Raw genomic sequence first — 21,168 nt, forward strand, 5'->3', positions numbered from 1 at the left:
CAAAACACTGTCCTTTGATTCTTGCCTTTGATCTAGGTCTTATCAGCTGTGGTCTTCCCTTTACCAGGCCTTCTGCAAAATGGTGGCATTGCTGGCTAACTGTAGAAACACAAGAATTTTTTCTAGATATAAAGATTTTTGAGAAAGATTACAGGTTCTTATGGACTTTGGTGAAAAGAACACTGAAGCAGAGAATTTTAAAGCCCATACTTTTGGATTTAGATGTTTTCTCTCTAGACCTCAGTCTGACATAGTAGGATATAAACTTCTCAATAATTCAGGTTTCTAAATGGCAGAAAAAATATTTGGTGAATTGGTTCTTGGCACTACAGAATCAGAACTCATAAGAAGTTACTGATGTATTTTATTCTGGTAACTGATCTGGCTGACTCAAATAAGACTTCTTTTTTTCCTTAGTACAAGCATGACTGTACAATGCACAATATTAGGGATATGAAGCTATTTTAGCTGTACATGCAGTATTTGTGTGCAACTCAAATATATCTGCACAGAGCAGCAACTGATGCTGCTGCCTACAGTAGCTCTGGAGAAAGCCAAGACTGAAGATTTATGTTCTTTAAATATTTGCTTAATTCTCCTGCACAGAGACTTTTTCCATTATTCACCTTGATGATTTAAAATATAAGTGATACTACTCTGCACTTTCAGTTAGTGAATAAGTGGTTTATAGAGCCTAAGAATGGTTGCTCCCTTCGAGCCAACAAAGAACAAACGCTAACACTGGTGTGAGATCACAGTCAATGTCCAGAGCCATTACTTCATGCAGGTAAGAATTCAGAACACACTCCACTACCACTTAATCTAGTTTTATTCTGGTGTGAATTTGCTGGTTTGGTTTTAATCCAGGAAGAACATAAAGGTCTATCTCCACTGCATAGCCCTGCATGGAGAACAATACAAAGTCATGCATGTTCAGTGTGAGATAACCTTTGTATCTTAAGCCACGACACTTGCATTACATACAATATCTATTTACACTACTCATGGCACAAGTGGCAGACCAATCTCATGGTGCCTGCAGCCAGTGCTGACATGCAGCCTTCCTGCAGATGAAAGCAAATGCTCTCCAGAGCCAGAAGCTTTTGCTTCACTCCTGTGAGCTGGATAAGGTGACACTGAAACTTCCAAAAGGTTGCTGAGGACAGAGGAAGGAACGGTAGGAACTGCTGTGCTGGAAAATTGCACTGCAACAGAATAAATCATAGGACAGCCACAGGAGTTGTATTTTTCTCCTTCCGTTTCTTTGCTAAGAGAACGAGACAGAGGTTGGCCCAGGGACAGACTCCAGATCACCACAAAAACTGCAGGCACTGATATTTAACACTTTTATCAATTACCTTGCATACACTGTGCATCATTCCTCCACCTAAATATGAAGCATCTAACAGGTAGAAAAAACTCCCTTTTTAAGATGTGAGAGCTTTGTGTTTTGTTTCTCTTCAAAACCAACTTTATTTATTTGGAGACACTCTTCGCAACTGCATTTAGAACTAATACTCAACACAGAACTATTTATACTGCTCTAAATCCTTGGCTTACAATGCCTGTTTCCTTTTTGAACTACCTTCACTGCAAAAAGGAACATTGCACAAATAATTCTTCCCCAGGAAAAGCAAATCAGAAAGCACAAATGCTACCTTTGCAAAAAACACAGCACTCAAAATACTAGATTATAATTAGGTTTCTATTCCAAGTATTTCAATGTACAGTTAACCTTAGACAACTGTGCATGAACCTTCTAATTAGCATGTTATCTTTGGAGCAATTAGTATCTTGTACCTCATATGTTATCTTCAAATTAAAACTTTCCCTATCTCAGCATTATTAATTAATCATTTTGAATCTGAGATGAAATAGACGTCACTCAAGAGAAAGTCAGTGTTTTTAGAATGTCACAGCCACTGACATTTCAGAACAATTATTTAGCTGTCTTCAAATAGTACAAGGCTATTGCCTTTAGCTTACACTGTCTTCATAGGATGTGCACAAAACACTCAATGTAATTATTACATAAATTATTTTACATCTGCAAACAAATTTTATTGTTGCATTATACAAAACATCCAACTATCGCAGTCAAGAGGAATTTTAGTTAAAAATACAAAAAAGTTCATTTCTTAAAATCCTTAATAATCCCCTCAATACAATTAAGAATCCTCCTTTCTCTCAGGGCCTGTAGTAAAGCTATAGCCAGTAGCAACAATTCAAAGTAAGACGCAATATGACTGTCTGACCCTGAAGATACTAATACAGATGATGATCTTTTATATGTCACTCTGCCAACCTGATTTACTGTGATGAATGAATAACTTCATAGCCTAATATCTCATCGCAATATGTTTGATCTGAGACACTAAAAGAGGAAATCATTTCAAAAGATGATTGCCCTTCTAAAATACTTTAAAAACCTGGAATATTTAATTTTTTTATAATATATCAGATTAAATAAAAGTAAATACAAACCAGTGTAATGTGGCTACTCTCCATCAACAAATAAAGTTACCTTTTATATCAATAAATTTCCTGTGCTTAAGCTAGAAACTGTCTTACGTCTGTTTATAAGCAAAGGGTTCCTTCATCTATACTGCACCAAAGGAAATTATTATATTTCAAAGAAAATACAACAGGAATAAGTCGCAAAACATTGTGTTTTCTCTAATTGGCTTAGAAAATGAAAAGCTTGACCTATAAATATTTAACAGACAAGATGAACATTTTCTTACAACTGCAGCACATTTGATTCCCAGTTTTGTCCCTCAATTACTTGACTCCATACAGACTTAAATGTGAAATTTTAGGACAACTGGGCAGTTCTCCACCATACAGAATTGCTATCTGCATAATATTCTAAGCAGGCTGCTATTCTAGTCTTTACTTTACAATTTGACTTTACAATTCCTCTTTTTAGCATAATCAGTTTTATTAACCCCATATAAATTAAAATCCATGTGTATATTGTTACAGCATACCTAGTTTTAAAAAAAATAATCCTGACACCCACAGAAATAAAAATTCTGAGTCAAAACACCTGTGGATTTAAGATACAGAATCCGCTCCTACTTTTTACCCCTTTATTCTACTATAATCACAAGTGGAAACAAAAATTTCAGTAGTGTCAAAAGATGGCTCATTGTGAAGTATAATTCTACGGGATGGTAGTCAAACTTGCTGATATACATTATATATACATATGTATCTCATATATAACAACATATGCTAGACACAGTCATAATATGCATGAAAGTGCAGAAATGCCTGCAGTAGTGCCGGGGCATGTCTCCAGTGCCCAACACAACAACCATGACTTGAGCTCCAGAGCACTACCAGGAGGTCCCTACTTATTACCATCTCTACTTTCATGGAACAAGTCAGGGAGGGACAGGCACAACAAACAGCTTGCCCAAGGTCACACAGCCCTGTAACAACTTAAATGCAATTGGAACTCAAATGCCCTGACTTTTATTTTAACAAATACACGATGTTCCTTCTCTTATAATAAAGGATAGAAAGAGAACATATTTTATGAGAATACACTTGCTTGCTTGAAGTAATCAGGTTTCATCAGTTTTTTTAGGAAAATCTTGAGCTATGTTTGGAACTATAGGAAGAAAGAAGAACAGGACAAAGGACTAATAAAAGAACCACCATGAGTTTGATAAGGAATGAACTAGATTTCTATCACATGCACATCAGTGTGAATCAGCAATTTTTTTTTAAAAAGGATACAATTGTTCAAGCATAAAGACTTACAAAAACTTTTACCAAAATTAATATCTTTTAAATTTCTTACGAAGAAACTACACAGCTTTCACTAGATGTTCATAATAAAATGCAGAGGAATTCTGATGGTAGTAGTTTTAAATCAAATATAATCTCTATCTAAATGCATTTTCTTTAGAAAAGTCACTGTCTTAACACAATAAGCCCAGAGAAATAAATTTCCTGCTGAAATTACTCCATTCCTTCCATGCCACAGGGAGAAATGGAAGCAGAACAGTCTAAATGAAGTTCTATTTGATTAAACCATCTCTAGCTAAGTCCAGAGTCAGAAGGTTGCTTTAGTGCTGCATCACACCCATACACATACAGAATTATTTGGATACTGCTAATTTCAAACACCCCTAAACTGTAAAAATCATGATAATGGCTTATTACAAATTACTCCAGCACAAAACCTACAGATTTTCAACTACTACTTCAAAACCAAATCTATTTTAGATTGAATTCATCAGTAGAGAAGTCTGATGGAAAACAAGGTAGCAAACTCCACATGTAACTGAAGGAACCTGGGTGGTATCTAAAGAAACCTCTTTTGTTGCCCTCCCAAGAAAATGTGCTTAGAAGATCCAAAGCACAGAAGACTCTGAACCTCCTGTCTCTGCTGTGTTTCCAAAAGCACTGGACAACCTCCCCATGACTCACAAACTTGAATGCATTCTACCAGATTCTCCTGTCTTAACCTGTAACCAGGAATCTTTCTGCCAGGAGCACTGAAGGCATGGATATATATTGCTCCCCTCACACCTACCCACTGATGGTTGGTTTGTCTTTTTTCCATGTTTAGTGAAAAAAAAAAAAAAAAAAAATCACCATTTTTACAGGTCTCAAGCTTTGAAATTCCAAAGCATTGTATCACAAAATAACAGAAGCTTCATCAAAACCAAGGCTATGCCAGAAGTTACTGCTTTTCCTGACCCACCCATTAATTTTTCAGTTCTTAGGCTAGTGAAATTATCACATACAATAACTTAAATCTAAGCTGAAACAGACCAGTGCTGAACTTTGGATGAATGATAGACATGATATATTTTTAACATTAATATTTATTTTTTTTGTTAAATCTACAACCATTATTCTGGACTTTTCTTTCCAAGGACACAATGATTCTGATTAAGAAAATAAATTCACAGAACTTTGTAACAAACAGTTTTCAATTACATCTAATAAATCTTGGTATAAATGTGAATAGCTGCTTATGCAGATGAAGAACACTAAATAATGAATTTAATGCTACTGAGCAAATGCCATTAACATTTTTTGAAGATTGGATGAACATTAGCTTTGTTGGTAAATGACATTTTAAATATTTAGGGTTTTATAAGGGTGGCTCATTTCTTTATACAGCAACAAATCTTCAGACAGCACTTCTGTCTGGTTCTAGAAAACTACAATTGATATCTTTTCCATATATACTTAACCTCCTACAGATTTATTTGATTCTCAATAATTACTATTCTCTGGTAAGAGGCATATGTTATTACAGCACACTGCACTCCCACAAGCTGTCCACTCAGTGTATTTTAATAAATCTCTGCCAAAGCTGTATAAATTTGATCCTGTTTAAATTTAATAAGGATCAGAATATATCAAAGCACAGATTCCCATGAGAGAAATAGATATTTTGCATAGTTATTGAGTGCCCTATTCATAAATACAATGTCTAAGACCTAGACCATCAACCTTGAATTAAAAAGAAAAAGAGATTAATGTGTGCAAAGCCAGCTACTTCTTAAATAACTAGTGAAATTAGTGTTTAATAAAACATTTTCCCCATACTACTGTTAAAGACAGCAGCACTGCCACAGTTTTACTATTATGATTCTAATACGTAACTACTGAATATCTGCAGTATAGAAACACCTTCTCCCAAGTACCTTTCACAATTCTTCCATTAAAGATTTACCAACATAAGGACACAGATTCCTAAACATGTCACCATGTGTTCCTCGTTGGGTTGTGACTCCTCCTTTTCCATTCCTTGGGACTGCTGCCTTAAGCAGAAAGCAGATCAGCCACCAAGAGCCATGGGTATGGCAGAACCTGAACTAGTTTAGGACAATGAAGAGAATAAACATATATTTGACATCCATTTCCTTCTCTTTTCTGGAATGATGTCTAGAAGAGGAAGAAATTCTCAGTGCTCTATTAATTCTAGGTAAAATTCAGTGATTTTACCTAGTGAAATATTTCAGTGAAATACCCCACAACATTTTAGATTCTTTTCAGTAGTTCGTGTTTCAGTGCTTGCTGCGGCAAAATACCAGGAGAAATAACTATACAATTAGATGCTGATCTGGCATCTTACAAAGAATTTTGAAGATCACTATCATAAACACAAATGCTGCATGTATGCCAAATATAAATATGTTTATATAATTAGTTCTTCAGATTCCAATGTTTTCTTTGTTGTTGTTTTGGAGATGTTTGCACACAAACGGAAAAAAACCAAACACCTAAACGAGGTTTCCAACAACACATGTTGAGACCACACCTGACAGCTGCTAGTCACAGAAAGAATTTGCTAGTCTTCCACAGGAAAGCTGCCTTCCTTAGCAGTTTCAATTAGCAATTGTGTATATAACTATAAATGCAACATGCCACTTTCAAAATAGCTCCAATTTTTTCATCATCTTTGATGCTTACGGGACCATAGGTATAGGGGAAAAATCAGGCTGTATTTATCCTGAATTAAAATTCATATTTTCAAAGTAAGAGCATGAAAGTCAAAAGACAAATCATTTTACATGGAGCAGAGATCTTTCCCAAGGGGAAAAAAAAAAGTACTAAATCAATTTGCCATTGTTTTATAAGTCAGCTACTGAGAATGAAATTACAGACGGCTGAAATTAATGTGAGTTTTGCCATTGACTTCAATGAGCCAAAGATGTCATCCTCAGTGTTTTACTATACACAGAAGCCTGATGTCAGAATTGGTACAGCTTTATGAAGTACAGTACAACATAATTCAATCCATCAAAGTGAAGACAATCGTATCATCACTCAATCATTGGTCCCACTTGCATCTGTGGTAACATTCATTCTTGTTTTCTTTTCCCTTTACCGTCATAGAGGTGTTGGAGCCGGGAACAACCATGGCCACGTTTGTCAGCAATATCCCTGTATCCACTGTCAGTATTATGGCATTGTGGTGAAAGTACAGGTATAAAAATTAAATTGAAAATTCAAACTACGCCGACGGAAATGTGTGGAAACCACAACACAGGCAACAAAGCTTTGCCAGAATATTGCCATCCAAATCATAGCACTTAAAACACAAGTACTTTGAATTAAGATCAAACAATATCACGGTATAACTATTCATCCTGGGTAAACACATGTCTAGGCCTTTTATGTACCACCTGTAGCACAAGGTTACAATCTGTCTTTGTTTTCAAGAATTTTAGAAAATACGGCACTTCAGTGGTAAAAATCTTGGATCCATCTATTTAAAGATTCAGTGCTTAAGCACAAAGACACTTAGTTGAGAGTACGGTGACTTGATTTTCTTGCTTTTACAGGTTTGTGTCTTTCAACCTTAATGTTATTTCAACAAAGTGCCTTCTGTTTATTATAGAGATATTCTGTTGTATTTCCCTTCTCTCAGTTCATGAAATTTTCAATATAACAAGAAAAATCACAGCTTAAATTCTTATTTTGAAAACCATATTGCCAATTTGATTCAGCCTGTATTTTAATATAGCATCAATATTTAACTACTTCATTAAATGAAGTGTGACTTTTATAGTGAAAATGTCAGTCTTTACAGTTCATTAAATTCATTTAAAGTATAGCTGCTTGATTTTTTTCCTGAAGGAATAAAGGACTATTAACTGAAAGCATAAACTTAGCATTAACATGTACTTTTTTCTTTAAATTAACATTCAAGATCTGCAACAGTCTTTACAAATTTAAGGTATTGTTTGCATCCTTTTGCATTATCTTTGTTTTTATAATAGATGTCACTTTTATAGCATATACAACTGTTTATCACAGTTGGATATGACCAGTAGGATGTTGCAGAGGACATTAACACGTCACGTGCTATTATGAATCTGTAGAATCCTACAAGCAGTATTAAAAATACATTATTTTGAACTTGGCATCTGGAAAAATAAACTGTATATGATGTAAAATGTAATAACTCTTGGAATCCAACAGGGTTTATGAGTTCTGTTTTTCTGTTTCATAAAACATTCTTTGATGAGTATCCTTTTCCTTTCAAGGAGAGTTTCTATTAACTAATACAAAAGAACACAGGGAAAGCTCCATTTCCATAAAGGCAGCACCATGTTTTTCCCATATGTAAGAACTCCTGGTCCATATTCTCTAGGATATGTGACTTCTGTGACTAATGTCTCTAAAGCTGGAAAAGCTCATTACTTCTGATTAATAAATTACTGTGATTATAAAATACTTCAATAAGAATAAAAAAGCTTCTTTGAAAGGTACTAAGATATAAAGGTGGTGATACTTCACTTTCAATCTACTACTCCTTTCAATGTTTGGAGCAGATCTCAATGACAGTGAAATCCTGGGTTTTGGAAGATAATTATGAGTCCTTTTCAATTTCAGTGTTTAGGTCCTGCCCAACAAAGCAATTTGATTAGGCTGCTCTCTTGTAGTAATGATCTGAATCACTATCATGATGATTCTCTTACTTTCCTATTCTCAGATTGCACTAAACAGTCAATGCTTAATTTATTCCAGTACAGATGGTGATTGAGGGAGGGGTTTGGACATGGGCATGAGACATTTTAAAGCAGTTTAATTTTCATAACTATAATATCCATCCCTTGAAAAATCAGGAACTTTTCTAGTATCTTAAATGTAGAACCCAAAACATCCTACCACACACAAACATTTTGGGTACCACTACATACCACAAAGATTTAGGCTGGAACTAGGATTTTGGAAAATATCAAATTATTCACTCTATGATTTGAAAGTTCACCACATTCCCCATTCCTCTCACACACGGGCACTTTAGCCTCCACGCAATCAGCAATTGGCATCAAACTAGAGAGGAGGAAGAAATGTAGAATGCAGCAATTAGTGTCTATTAAAGTTAAAAGCATCCCTCAAAAACCTTCTTCCATGAATGCTGTGCAAAATAAAGTTTTATTTTCTGGGAAAACTACTTCACATCTCCAAATTTATGCTACACTACTGGGATCTGTTTTTCTATGTGTCAAAAGTAACAGGGTTTCTAGGAAATTATGATGTGTGAACTACCTTCCTCTGGATTAACTTCTCTAAAAAGCAGCATAGAGAATAAAAACTGAACTATCATATGACTGTAATTCTGAAGAAGGAAAGAAGAAACTTTAAAACTTAATTATAAAAGCAACAGCCCAGTCACTTATTTGCAAAGCTAACAGGTACCAGTAACACATATTCCAAACTGGAGTTTGAAAGAAACAGTCTTTACACACTTACCTTCTACACTGTTACAACTGCCAAACCAAACTGATGGGCTCTATCTAGCAGTCCCTTAAAACAAGATTACATGGAACTAAACAAAAATTGTTTCTTTCAGGATGTCATAAGTTCACATGCAACTACAAAGGAAGAGGGACCCAGCTGGCTGCATTAAAACAATATGGTCTTGCCAGGTCACAGTGACCAGCTCACTCACACTGGAAAGCAAACTCTCCCTCAGCAGAGTCAAGATGGGCATCCTGAAAGTGAAACAAGGGACTGACTCTCCCACTGCAGGGACTTGCCAGGCAAAGGCTGAAGCAATGCCACTCTTCTAGAACTATGTTTTTCTAAAACAGTGCAGGAAGGATCAAATTAATCTTTGCTACCTATTCACATTGTGCAACCATAACATCATTCAGGTTGGAAGGGACACCAGGAGATCTCTAATCCAAACTCTGCTCAAAGCACAGGCCACACCAAACTGAGGAACTACTTGCCTGGGGCTTTTCTTCAGTCCATTATCCTCAGTCATTTTTTTTTCCTCTTTACTTCCAGTTTGAAACTCTCATTTCAGCTTGTGCCTCTTACCTTCAATCCCACCACAAACCCTTGTGAAGAGCCTGGCTCCATCTCCTCACAGGTACCGGGGCTGCTCTCAAGTGCCCTGAAGTTCTCCCTTCTCCAGGCTGGCCAAGTCCTGCTCCCCAAGCCCCTGATCACAGGGTAAGTGTGCCAGGTACTGACCATCTAGCTGGCCCTTTTTATGTTTCAATCCATCAGGACCCGCCGGTCCTTTCCAACAGATGTGCTTCCCTGCCAGTTAGACCCCAGCCCATATCTCTCAAACCAGTATGCCATAAAAAGTATTTGATACATTAGGTCAAGGATAAATGCATTGTCATCGAGCTTCAGGGGTCTGTGATGCTAAAAAAGCCTCACACATTTCTCAGTCCCTTTTTTAAAGTCCACTTGACATGAAAAATAGTACTTTTTTCACTTTCTTTTTTTCCATCCAGATAAAATACTTCATTGCCCATTTTGATGCACAAGCATCAACAAATAAAATCCCACCGTTAGTATTCAGCAGCCGAAGTAGGACCAATCATTACTTTGGAAAACTGAGGCTTTGAAGAAAACTTTCACATCAGCTACAGTCACCTGCTTCAAAGTTTAACTTTCAACTTCAAAAAAAGACCAAGCTAGAATTTTCTTGAAAAAATTGCATACTGGTTTTTAATCACATTTTAATGGCACAAAATTAGCATATCTGTCCCAAGACACGTTAAGAAATAGCAGCAATGAAATTTGACAATAAGATTTTTGCACTTAAACTGCCTTATAACCAAGCAGCAAATCTTCACAGTACGTTTCAGAACTCAGTAATTCTCAGAAAATCACGTAGCAAAGGTAAATAATGAGATTAAAAATCAGGCTACCGGTGTTCAGAAACAATCATCCAATTCTTAAAACCTCAAAACTAGTTGATATTTGCCACTTTTTAATTATTTTTTTTCTGGACCTTCTGAGATTAATCTAAAGATTTCTTGAATCTGAAACTCAAAACCAGTTCAACTGAATGACTGCTGGAATATTTACAACAGTACTGGCAGATGGAACTTCTTACCCACATAAGATTACATACTCTGTCTTCATGGATTAAAGGCAAAATAATTATCCACTATCATAATTTCCAATTTCTTATGACCTTTAGAGAAGAGAAACAGACTTGCACTGCTGAAGAACATATACAGGTGCTAAGATGGGCTATAAACATTTGCAAGCATTTCGTGTATCTCTCTGAAGGCCTGCTTAGCTCCATACTCCAAGCACTTTTTGAAAATGAAGCTTTTATTGAGATCAGCAAGAACAGGATATTTTTAGAAACTTGGGAATTGAGGTAGATACCAGTTAGCACAGCATGGAGGTGATGAAGCAGATGATTACCTGATGTGCACTCACAAAACACCCACATCAAGACAAACCATCCAACAATTCTCTCTTCTAGAGACTGTTAAAGTTCCAGATGTGGATTGTTTCATCACCTCTTTCAAACACTTAAAGGCCTTTCCCTCCCCCTCCACCACCAAGGAAACGCACAACACTTGTGAAGGAAAAACTAAGTAATCGCTTCACATTCACTACAAGATTCTAGATAACTATCCACCATCTATAAATCTCATTTCTAATAGTTTTCCGACACAAACTTAGACTTCACACATAAATTTTCTTTGCTAGCTGTTATGCAAAACTCCAACATTGTTATTGAGCCTGTAAGTAACTATCACATCTGCGGTTGCTTTGTCCAGAGTCTCAGAGAGACTCATTCTGTAAGACTGCCAGAATACATAACACAACTTCAATATCACATGTTTAGGAATGTAAAGATGAAGCCTAAAAGAACAACATTAAACAAGATTAAAAGTATAACCAACCCCATGACCCCTGTTTCATTCCACCCACAGTATATGACATTTGGTATCAACTGTGAGCCTTAAAAGTGACGACTGCTCCTTTGTCCCCACCACTATGGGAAAGCTGCCTCAGCACCTCAGTCCCCTGGAAGAGAAAGCCTTTCCTCTCATTCCCATTCTAAGCTCATAGCCAGTGTTTGTACAGCCACATTTGGAACAACACTGTTTTCTTTCTCCACCTGCTGTTTCTAGTAGTGCCATTAGGGCTTAAATACTTTAAGTCTCTTATGTCTTCTTTTCTTAAGAAAAATAAATTCTCTAACTCCAAGGTACTTATAAAAAAAAAAATAAATAAAAAAAAAAACCACAACCAAAAAAGCAATCCTTTGCTGACAGACCTGCAATTTTATGTGTCAGTTCTTTCACACTTCAGAGATGAAGATTATCTACACCTTCTCAGCTGAATGTAGCATTTTCCTTCATTTTTGTTTGGTATCTAAGCCGGAGAAAACATAATAATCATTCATTTATTTAGTATAAGTGCAGACAAAACCAACTGTAGACTGTGTTTATGATTTCCAGTGAGGCAAATGTGTTGCTTCTGGTAATGATAAGAGGCCCAACAGATCTGGTGCTTTCCAGCAGACAGCGTTTAACACTTACCAACGTTACAGCCTGGCCCCAGGTAAGGCATCATCAGTAGCACCTATTCCTTTTTGTTTTGTCAGCAGGTGGTTTTATCCTTTTAGGAAATGAATGGTTCAGTACCCAAGAAACTACTATTTCAAAATAAATCCTCTGAGCTGAATTTTCTCAGCAAGTTTACGAAGCTCAATTCAAAAGCAGACACAACTCTCTTCTTCAAAGAGCATTTACACCTACGTGCAAGAGCAGGATTGCACCCTTTCCTTTTGAATCCACAGAAGATTTTCACAAAGTAAGGATGAGAAAGAAAAAGTTGGAGTATGTTTTAAATCAGTTCTTACATGAAGTTCAGTTTGTTTCTCTCATTGACTTGTTTTTTTTAAGATAAACATAAATCAGCTTCACAGCGAAAACTTCAGTAGTTGGGATCAATAAGCAACTGGCCTTGCTCTAGCATACATAGTGAGATTGATCATCTAAAACCCTGTTACTTCTTATTCAAAGATCTCTGACAACTAGAGTTTCAGAAAAGAAAAGGGCTGTAGGTAGGAGCTCCTTTGCTTGGTGCCATAAGCCAACAGAACAAGGAAGCTAAGGCAAACCTCTCTCTTTCTTTTGATCAAATGAGAATCAAAGATCAGTTCTTCAAAATGTACAGGAAATTTTAAAATGTAAATAACATGTATTTTCACCGTCTTCTCCCCCTGCTGACCCACCCACTCCTCAGCCAAAAAAACCCCAAGACACAAAAAAAGGCAAACACCACCCAGAACTGCAAGTTTAGGAACTCAGATGGACTGAAAATACTTGATCCTCAAACTGTAAATGTTTAGCAGTGTTCCCTAGCCACCATTCCCTCTTTCTTCTCAAGGTGAGGAGAGCCCTTTCTCTGCTCTTCTTTTAAATCAACAAATGGCCATTTCCTTTGGCAGCAGAGAGCACAATGACTGTTTCCTACCACAGAAGTGCGGATGATGAAGTAAGACTCTTAAGACTCAACAAAATAAGAAGAAATGGAAAAAAACTGTAAAAAAAAAAGAAAGTAAACAAGTTAAAAGGAAGTAGGAGATTAAAGATTTTTCACTGTCAACATTCTGTGCCAGATTTGCAGTGTATTGCTTGTACTCACTGTAGCTGTAAAGTTTCAATCTGAGTTCATGAATACAATTTTCCTCCAAAGGAATTGTTCCTTTTTTAATTTTCACACTTATTTTAAAAGGAAAAATGTTACATCTGAGGGGCAGAAAGCAAGATGTATCCTTGATATCAGGTCTCACCCATGAAGAGAATAAATGAAACTCAGAAGATCTAAATGTTTTATTTAGTCTAAAATAATATGGATAGATATTTATAGTCTTATGATTTCCAGACTTTATCCTTTCATATGCATTTAAAATACTCTATTGATGTCATGGTATTTTAATGGAGTCCTTTTTGAGTCACAGAAACACTGAGAATGAGGTATAACAACAATGTTCACCTGCAGTTAGTCATAATATGAATCAAGCTCTTTATCATCACTGTCTCTCACTTATGCCTTGCGATGGAATAACTTTAAAAGCTTTTATTTAGGAATAACTCTGCATAAACACACAAATAACATGGAATATGATGCAGGTGCACTATAGTGGAACTCAGTTAATCAGCAATCCAAAAGTTGCAAGCAATGGTAAGGAGCCCCATGATCTCCAAAGAAGATGTATGTATCCTAATGTTTGTATTCTGTGCAGGAGCAAAGTGCCTCTCCCCACATTTTCCAAGCAGTGGAAGCTTGTTAGAACTGGTGCAGACCAATACACATTGTTTGTGCTTTAAAAATGTGTGACTGTCCAAGAGTCACGTTTTCGATTTCACATTTATTAGTTACACATATTACAAGTGATAGATGCCAATTTTCTTTACAAAAACCAACACAAAGCTCAAAAAAACCCTCCTTTAATATGCTATCAACTGAAGAATCAGGATTCTTTTCTGGTATGTAAACTCTCCACCAGACTATTAACAGAAGGGCAAGTTCTGAGACCTTCCTTGAAAAAATGCTATTTGCTAGAGACAAGAATACAGGGAGATAGGCAGCACACTCGTATGATATGTTATCGCCAGCAATATATTTGTGCTGATAGAAGTCAAAGCCAATCTTCACCATCCCTACTCAAACACATTCTAGCACAGAAGACAGAAAAAGGCTGCTATCCTATCACAAGTTGTTTTCCAACTAAATTTAGAAAAAACAGTTTGCTACTTAAGCCTATAGTTGCAGATTGAGGCAAAATAAACACAGAAGCTTACACTACCATTCTACAGCTGTTTTTTAGAGAAGAATTACAGGTAGAAGAGCAAGATTGATCTCTAAGCTGTACACTGAACATACCACACATCTGTGCATGCACAACACTGAAGTGCTGTTTGTTTGCCTACTTGAGTAGGTGTTTAATGAACAGAACTATGTTTTCCTTTCATGTGATCTTTGATTAATCGCTCTGAGTCATATTTAGCCCTAGATTACACTGCCTGTCTTTCACCTCATTCACTCAGAACTGCAGAGACCACGAAATTCTGTTCCAGTTGTGGGTGGCTCCAAGAATGTCAGGTTTTTGGTATGTGCTATCAGCCAGCGAGGCCAAGCCAGAGCAGGCAGCAGAGCCGAGGGGAGAGGAGAAAACCACCCAAGGAACGTGCTGACACAGAGCACGGTCCGAGGGTCCTCTCATAGCAAAGGCACCCACAAAGCTCATTCCACAAAGGAAAAATCTCAGAAGCAAGTCATCATGTCCCTAAGGCATGGTGATTGGGAGAGCATAGGGCACTGAACCTCTGCACTGAAGCCACTGATGTACAGTGATGGCTGATTCAAAGAGCACTTGAAAAAGACCACGTAAGACAACCATAAGAACTGAGAATGCACACACGGATGGCTTGTCAAATCCTTGAAACAACAGTTGCAAGAAGCCATACAACACCCAGTGCACCTTACAAGCATCATCCAAGACCCCAGCACAGCACTATTATGCTAAAAAAGGCTTAGATGAAGGTATGAGAACGAAACAAAGGCGGCTTTCCTTACCAGCACTTCTGCTATGTCATAACAACAGGTAGATCTCTATCATGGAAGCAGTGATGCAAGCCACTGTTTAGGAAGCCAGGCTGCCTTGTGTGACATAATATCTGATTTACCACTCCACATGCACTCCTTGGGTCTCAGCTGCACCACCACAGGAGCATAAAGATAGCTTTAAGTAGGTTTTAAAAATGTCAGAAGGACAGGACAGCAGAAGCATCTGTTAAATTCTTTCATTTAATAATATCTTGAACTTGCTAATTATTTGGCAGAGCAAAATAAATTGATACAAATTACTTCATTTTATCATTAGAAATACAGTTACTGGACACCCTCATAAAACAGAAACAGAAAGTCACATAGGCATAAACATATTATTTACTCTAGTGATTGCTTTGTAGTGCAAATCTATTCTAAGCTCTTGTGTTTGCACCTGACAATGTGTTTACACCTCTGGTATGTCCAGTGTACAGTCTTGAAATCAGTCTTCTTTTTACTTACAATTCTGCTGTGTAAAAAGAGCAAAGAATGCATTGTAAAATTCTGTTTACTTTGCCACATGTATAGAGTAGGCTTTTTTTAAATCTAATGTATTTCAAACTGTATCAAGCAAAACAACAGGAGAATCATGTTGGGCTGTGGTAGGAAATCATAACTACCAAGTTTTTTTCCTACAACAGATAAATAGCATGATATCCCCATATTTACATGACTGCCTAGTATCATCATCATTTCATCCACACGCTTACCAAGAACCCACAAAAGTAACAGCATTAACCTACTAGAGCAAACAAGATGATTATTTTTCCAGGTCTAATAAAATTCTTCTTTATTCAAAGAAAGCAAATAGAGGACTGCTAATCCCCTATCAGGTAAACAGTATACTGATAAAAGTACAGTTTAACAAAAGCACTTTTATTAATAAGAAAGTAATACTGAACTACAGTATCCTAAACCATTCAAAAGTCAACTATTTGTATAAGCCATACAACTATAAAGAGAGCAGCATAAAAAGAACAGCAAATGAATATGATCTGCTCTGGAAATAAGCTACTTCAACATTCAGCAATTGATTCCTGCGTGGTTTTAACACCATTTTTCATACCAAAATTAGACAGTTAATCAATATTGAGGTGCTTGAATATGTCCTGAACCTACAAACCTTTATATAATTCAGAGACTTTGAATACAGAAGTTGTCCCATTGGGAATAGAAAGGATGATTCATAAAGCTCAGGTTGTTTCCACGCATGGATTCCTTGCAAAAAAAACCAAAACAAAACAAAAACCAACCTACAAACAACAATAAAACCACACCACAAAACAAACCAAAAAAACCCTACCTTATTACTTTGGATGTATAAAGCCATTTAGATTTTAGGTCTCTATCTAGATAATTTTTCTCATATTAACTGCTTACAGAATTACAGGATAAACTATACCCACTTGAAGTGCCAAACACAGCAGAGTTTCTCTTGAAAAAATTTCATAAGGAAAGCAAAAGGAGAGATGAAGACACCTTGCCTCAAGTGACCAAAACCATATGCATATAGACTACATTTTCCACAAAACCTACCCTACTTAAGTAATGTTATGTCTTTTCAGTCTTTTGTCAGGTTGCCCAGCTGATCAGAACTCTTCAGAATATTCAATGTAAAGAAAGAAAATCCAAACGTAAATGTGTCTGTCCAAGAAATATTCTGTGTTAACATAACAATTTTACAGAACCATCAATACGTACTTGGTAAAGCAGATGAGGAAAGCCAGGAGATACCCAGGCTGTACCTCTGCAGCTCTCACCTCAGCCAGCAGCTAAGACCTCTGGTCCCTTATTTCAGAGGTTGTCAGCCCAAATCCTGGCATTTCATCCCAACACACACTTCATTTTTAACTTCACTATGTCACAATCCACTGTCTTTCATATTAGTTTTAGCCCTCACAAGTCTTTGGCCAGGAATGATAATACATGGCTGCAGTGACCCAGAGAGTAAGAAGGGCTATGGTAGCAAAAATAAAACATGGCATTGATAACAATTTCTGCCATGAAATGCCAAGGGTAGGCCTGATCTAATGCCCATGTAAGTAAGTGAAAGATGCCCACACTGAATGAGTCTCCTAGGAGTATAAACAAGGCTGAAATATAAGGGTCAAGGGAAAAAAAAATTAAAAAAACCAGTAGATGTCTATTGATGATTTTTTTTCTAAATCAAGCTTAAAGGGACATTAAAGGATACTTTCAACTTGCAATTTTTGAGAATGGACTGCTTTTCTTTTCCCTCTTGCTTTTCAACAAAACATGAGCTGCTGGGCAAACCGGTCATGCAGGAGTAAACAGCGAACACTGACACCAAGGGCTGGCAAATGAACTATACAAACTGAAAACTAGATGAACTCTTTAAAACTTTTTTCATTTTCAATTATAAATTGTCTAGTTTTAGTAGCACACCTTTCTCCAACAGAGTTCAGTCTGTAGCACTGGTCAATCATACTTCCAAGCACTTCGATCATAAGACTCAGTTATTTTTAATGTGATGAAAACAGTATTTTCAGCTAATCTGCTCATTACTATGAAGTGTCTGAAGAAGTTCATGAAAACATCTGTTCAGCTATTCAAGATACCTGAGCAGAAACAGCTGTGTAATAGTCTCCCTTTTTAGTTTTGGTAGTTAAGCAGTCCTGTAATGCCCATGTTTTTCAATATATTGTTTCAGGTATAAACAGAATTTGGACTGTTTTGACATGTGCTAACATGCAGTGGAAAAATATGAAATAGAAATCTTGTTACAAAAATAAATACTGAATACCTGGCAGCAAGCATGATCTCATCAAAGTCTTCATCAGAACAGAGCACAGAGGCAAAGACCAGAAGGCTCTTGTGTGACATTGTTATCTAAAGTCCTGATTAGATTTTCACCTCAGAGTTCTCAATTTTGGTAGCAATCATTGCAAAGATACTATGGTGACTGGCACTCTATAAATACATCACAGACAGGTACCAGTACAGAAGATGACGATCAGATAAGAGTTTGAAGCATTTGAAAATTCAACCCTGCCATTAGGTCTGTATAACAGTCCTCAATTTTACGGCGGCGGAAATGTGATTACAGATAAAAAGGTAGGATTAGTGCTGTACAAATTCTTCTCCTCTTAAATTAGATTATCATCATTCAACAGCATTACTTAGGTTTTTAGGGAGTGTCAGAATTCAACAAATACATAGGCATGTATTAACTGTAAATTTAATAAAAGCTGCAGCGCAAACCACAGGTCACAGATTGACTGGCCTTGCTTTGTCAGACACCACACAAAACTGCAACAAATGAGTCACACAACTGACAGCCGATGCAAGCCACCCTCATCTCTAGTATCTGCCAAAGAACAGAAGCTGTTATTTCCCGTATTTCTATTTTAGATTTTATTAGAAAATCCTGATAATTCCTTATCAGGTTCGGCTGGACTCGACACCTCTGCATGAAACACAACATTTGATGCAGGTGATACTACAGGAATGAGGCTCCTGACAACCCAGTGGATTTAGTCAATATTTCCTCGCTCCAGAGCCAGACAGTGAGTGGGTATCCATGTCCATGACATGCACACATCAGAGTTGTAATTGCTAAAAAATATCATTATTTTAAAAACCACACATACTAGTCATTTCCACACATACCTTAAGTACTCCAAATATCTCTAAGCATTAAACTCTTTGTATATTACTGTACATTATTACAATCATCTTACTAAAACCCATTGTAAAGAAAACATCTAAAAAATATTTTAAACATCCATTTCTACTAAGTATATTCCATATGCAAGCAACTCCCTATGTCTTGATAACAAATGGTACATTCTGTAGAGGAGCTGCACAAAATTTTACACTGCACAATCCAATCAGTATCATCACAGGTGCTCATTTGGAGCAGCACAGGTTCTTGCACAGTTGCTGCCTTTGGCATTCAGGGGTTTCCTTTCACAGCCTGCTCTTCAGCTACATCATAAAACCTCTGGGGTGACTGCTCCTGAAAAACAGTCTAATGCAAGGTGGGGTGATGATACAAACTATAATTTGCATTCTGGTGGACACACTCATATGATCATTGCACTTCCTCTTCCAGGGACTAGGAATCATATATCCAGCACTTTTAGTTCTGGATTAGACAGCCAAATATTTTGGGATCTATTTTGCTCCCTAGCAGTAGCTGCCTGCATAGTCCTGAGGTTTTGAGATACCTGAGGCAGGGGGCAGCTGCTCTGGGAAAGAAGCAGTTCAGCACAGTACCGTGCCAGAAGATCAGCAGAAAACACTGAAGATAAAATGCCATTTACTGAGTTGATACTGCAACAGGAATTTCCGAATCCCTCACCTAAACTGTCTCCAGCAAGACCTATACTTGTGTCTGTGCTATGCATCTCTACTTTAGGGGAGCTCCTTGGTGCTTTCTACACTCTCCCATCACCTGAGGCCACCTTTGTCAGGGTCAGGCCGTAGGTACATGTATGACCACAGCACACAACAGCCTCCAGTCACCAGAGATCACCCCATCTGCACCAGAGCAGAGAAAGAAGCAGTTCAGCACAGTACTGTGCCAGAAGATCAGCAGAAAATACTGAAGATAAAATGCCATTTACTGAGTTGATACTGCAACAGGAATTTCCGAATCCCTCACCTAAACTGTCTCCAGCAAGACCTATACTTGTGTCTCTGCTATGCATCTCTACTTTAGGGGAGCTCCTTGGTGCTTTCTACACTCTCCCATCACCTGAGGCCACCTTTGTCAGGGTCAGGCTGTAGGTACATGTATGACCACAGCACACAACAGCCTCCAGTCACCAGAGATCACCCCATCTGCACCAGAGCAGAGCCCAGATGTAAATGAGCATATTTGCAGGGCAGATGATGAGTGAGCATGGAGCTTTCTATCTTAACAGCATACATGCACCCATTGTCTGTCACCATCTGCTATAGGAGAGGAAAACCTATGCATATATAGCCACACTAAATTTGCAAGAGTGATTTTCAATCGTTTGCATAACTGTAATCCATTTTTTCCTAACAACACACACTAATAGGAATGACTTAGAGTCCCAGTTTAGCATACCACTAAACTACTGCTGTCTTTGCTTTACCTCTGGAGGAACAAGATAAACTTCCCAAGCTTCCTTTGTAAAATGAAAAATATTTCAGCCAAAAACATCAAGCTCTGACATTCTCATACGTATGCAAGTGCCTAAATTAAGGTATGTATGTTTGAAATTTGTATCCTTCGAGGACAATCTGTGCAGGAGAGATAAACATTATAAAATGTAGACAGCTAAATAATGAAGTAAGGATTCTGGAATTTAATATAATGATAACTCAAGCACTGAGCTGTATGTGTTTAGGTTTTGGAGTTTTCTTTTCCCTTTTTTTGAACTGCATTATAAGAATTACAGTTCCTTTAACAAAAAAAATGTATGTGCTAGGATGAATAGTAATTCCCTAAATATTTTTAGTACAAGACATGTAATTTACTCAATAAGTGAAAAAGTTTGTTTAGAAAAAGCTACTCAACTGTAGTGAATGTCCAAAATCATTCTCCATCTGCAGAACCATAAAAGGGCTCAAAACAGAAGCAGAATGTTTTACAACAGCTGGTCTCTTTCAACTTTCTGAAATTTTTATAGCTGCTTTTTGGTGAATTTTTTTTAGCATACCGCAGCAGGATTCTTCTAGAAGCAGGCAGCCTGTGATTTCACTTGTGCAATTCCACGAAGCAGAGGTGGATCACTGTTGTCCCGAACCACCACCGGCCAGACACATCCAGGGTCAAGTTGTGTACTCTCACACCAGGAC

General features: G+C 37.1%; 1 protein-coding gene across 6 annotated transcripts in view; it reads right to left on the reverse strand.

Annotated features, from left to right (window-relative positions):
- Window positions 1-21,168, reverse strand: part of TOX3 (TOX high mobility group box family member 3) — a 78,113-nt gene that overhangs the window by 48,439 nt on the left and 8,506 nt on the right. For 2 of the 6 annotated variants that reach the window (XM_032701494.1, XM_032701493.1), the window contains exon 1: window positions 12,032-12,128. The exons of the other annotated variants lie outside the window; for them this stretch is intronic. The gene's annotated coding sequence lies outside the window, so the exon portion shown is untranslated. Of the gene's footprint in view, window positions 1-12,031; window positions 12,129-21,168 lie in introns of those variants that run through there. 6 annotated transcript variants of the gene reach the window in all.

The sequence above is a fragment of the Chiroxiphia lanceolata genome, chromosome 13 (genome assembly GCF_009829145.1).
Source record: "Chiroxiphia lanceolata isolate bChiLan1 chromosome 13, bChiLan1.pri, whole genome shotgun sequence".
NCBI lineage: Eukaryota > Metazoa > Chordata > Aves > Passeriformes > Pipridae > Chiroxiphia > Chiroxiphia lanceolata.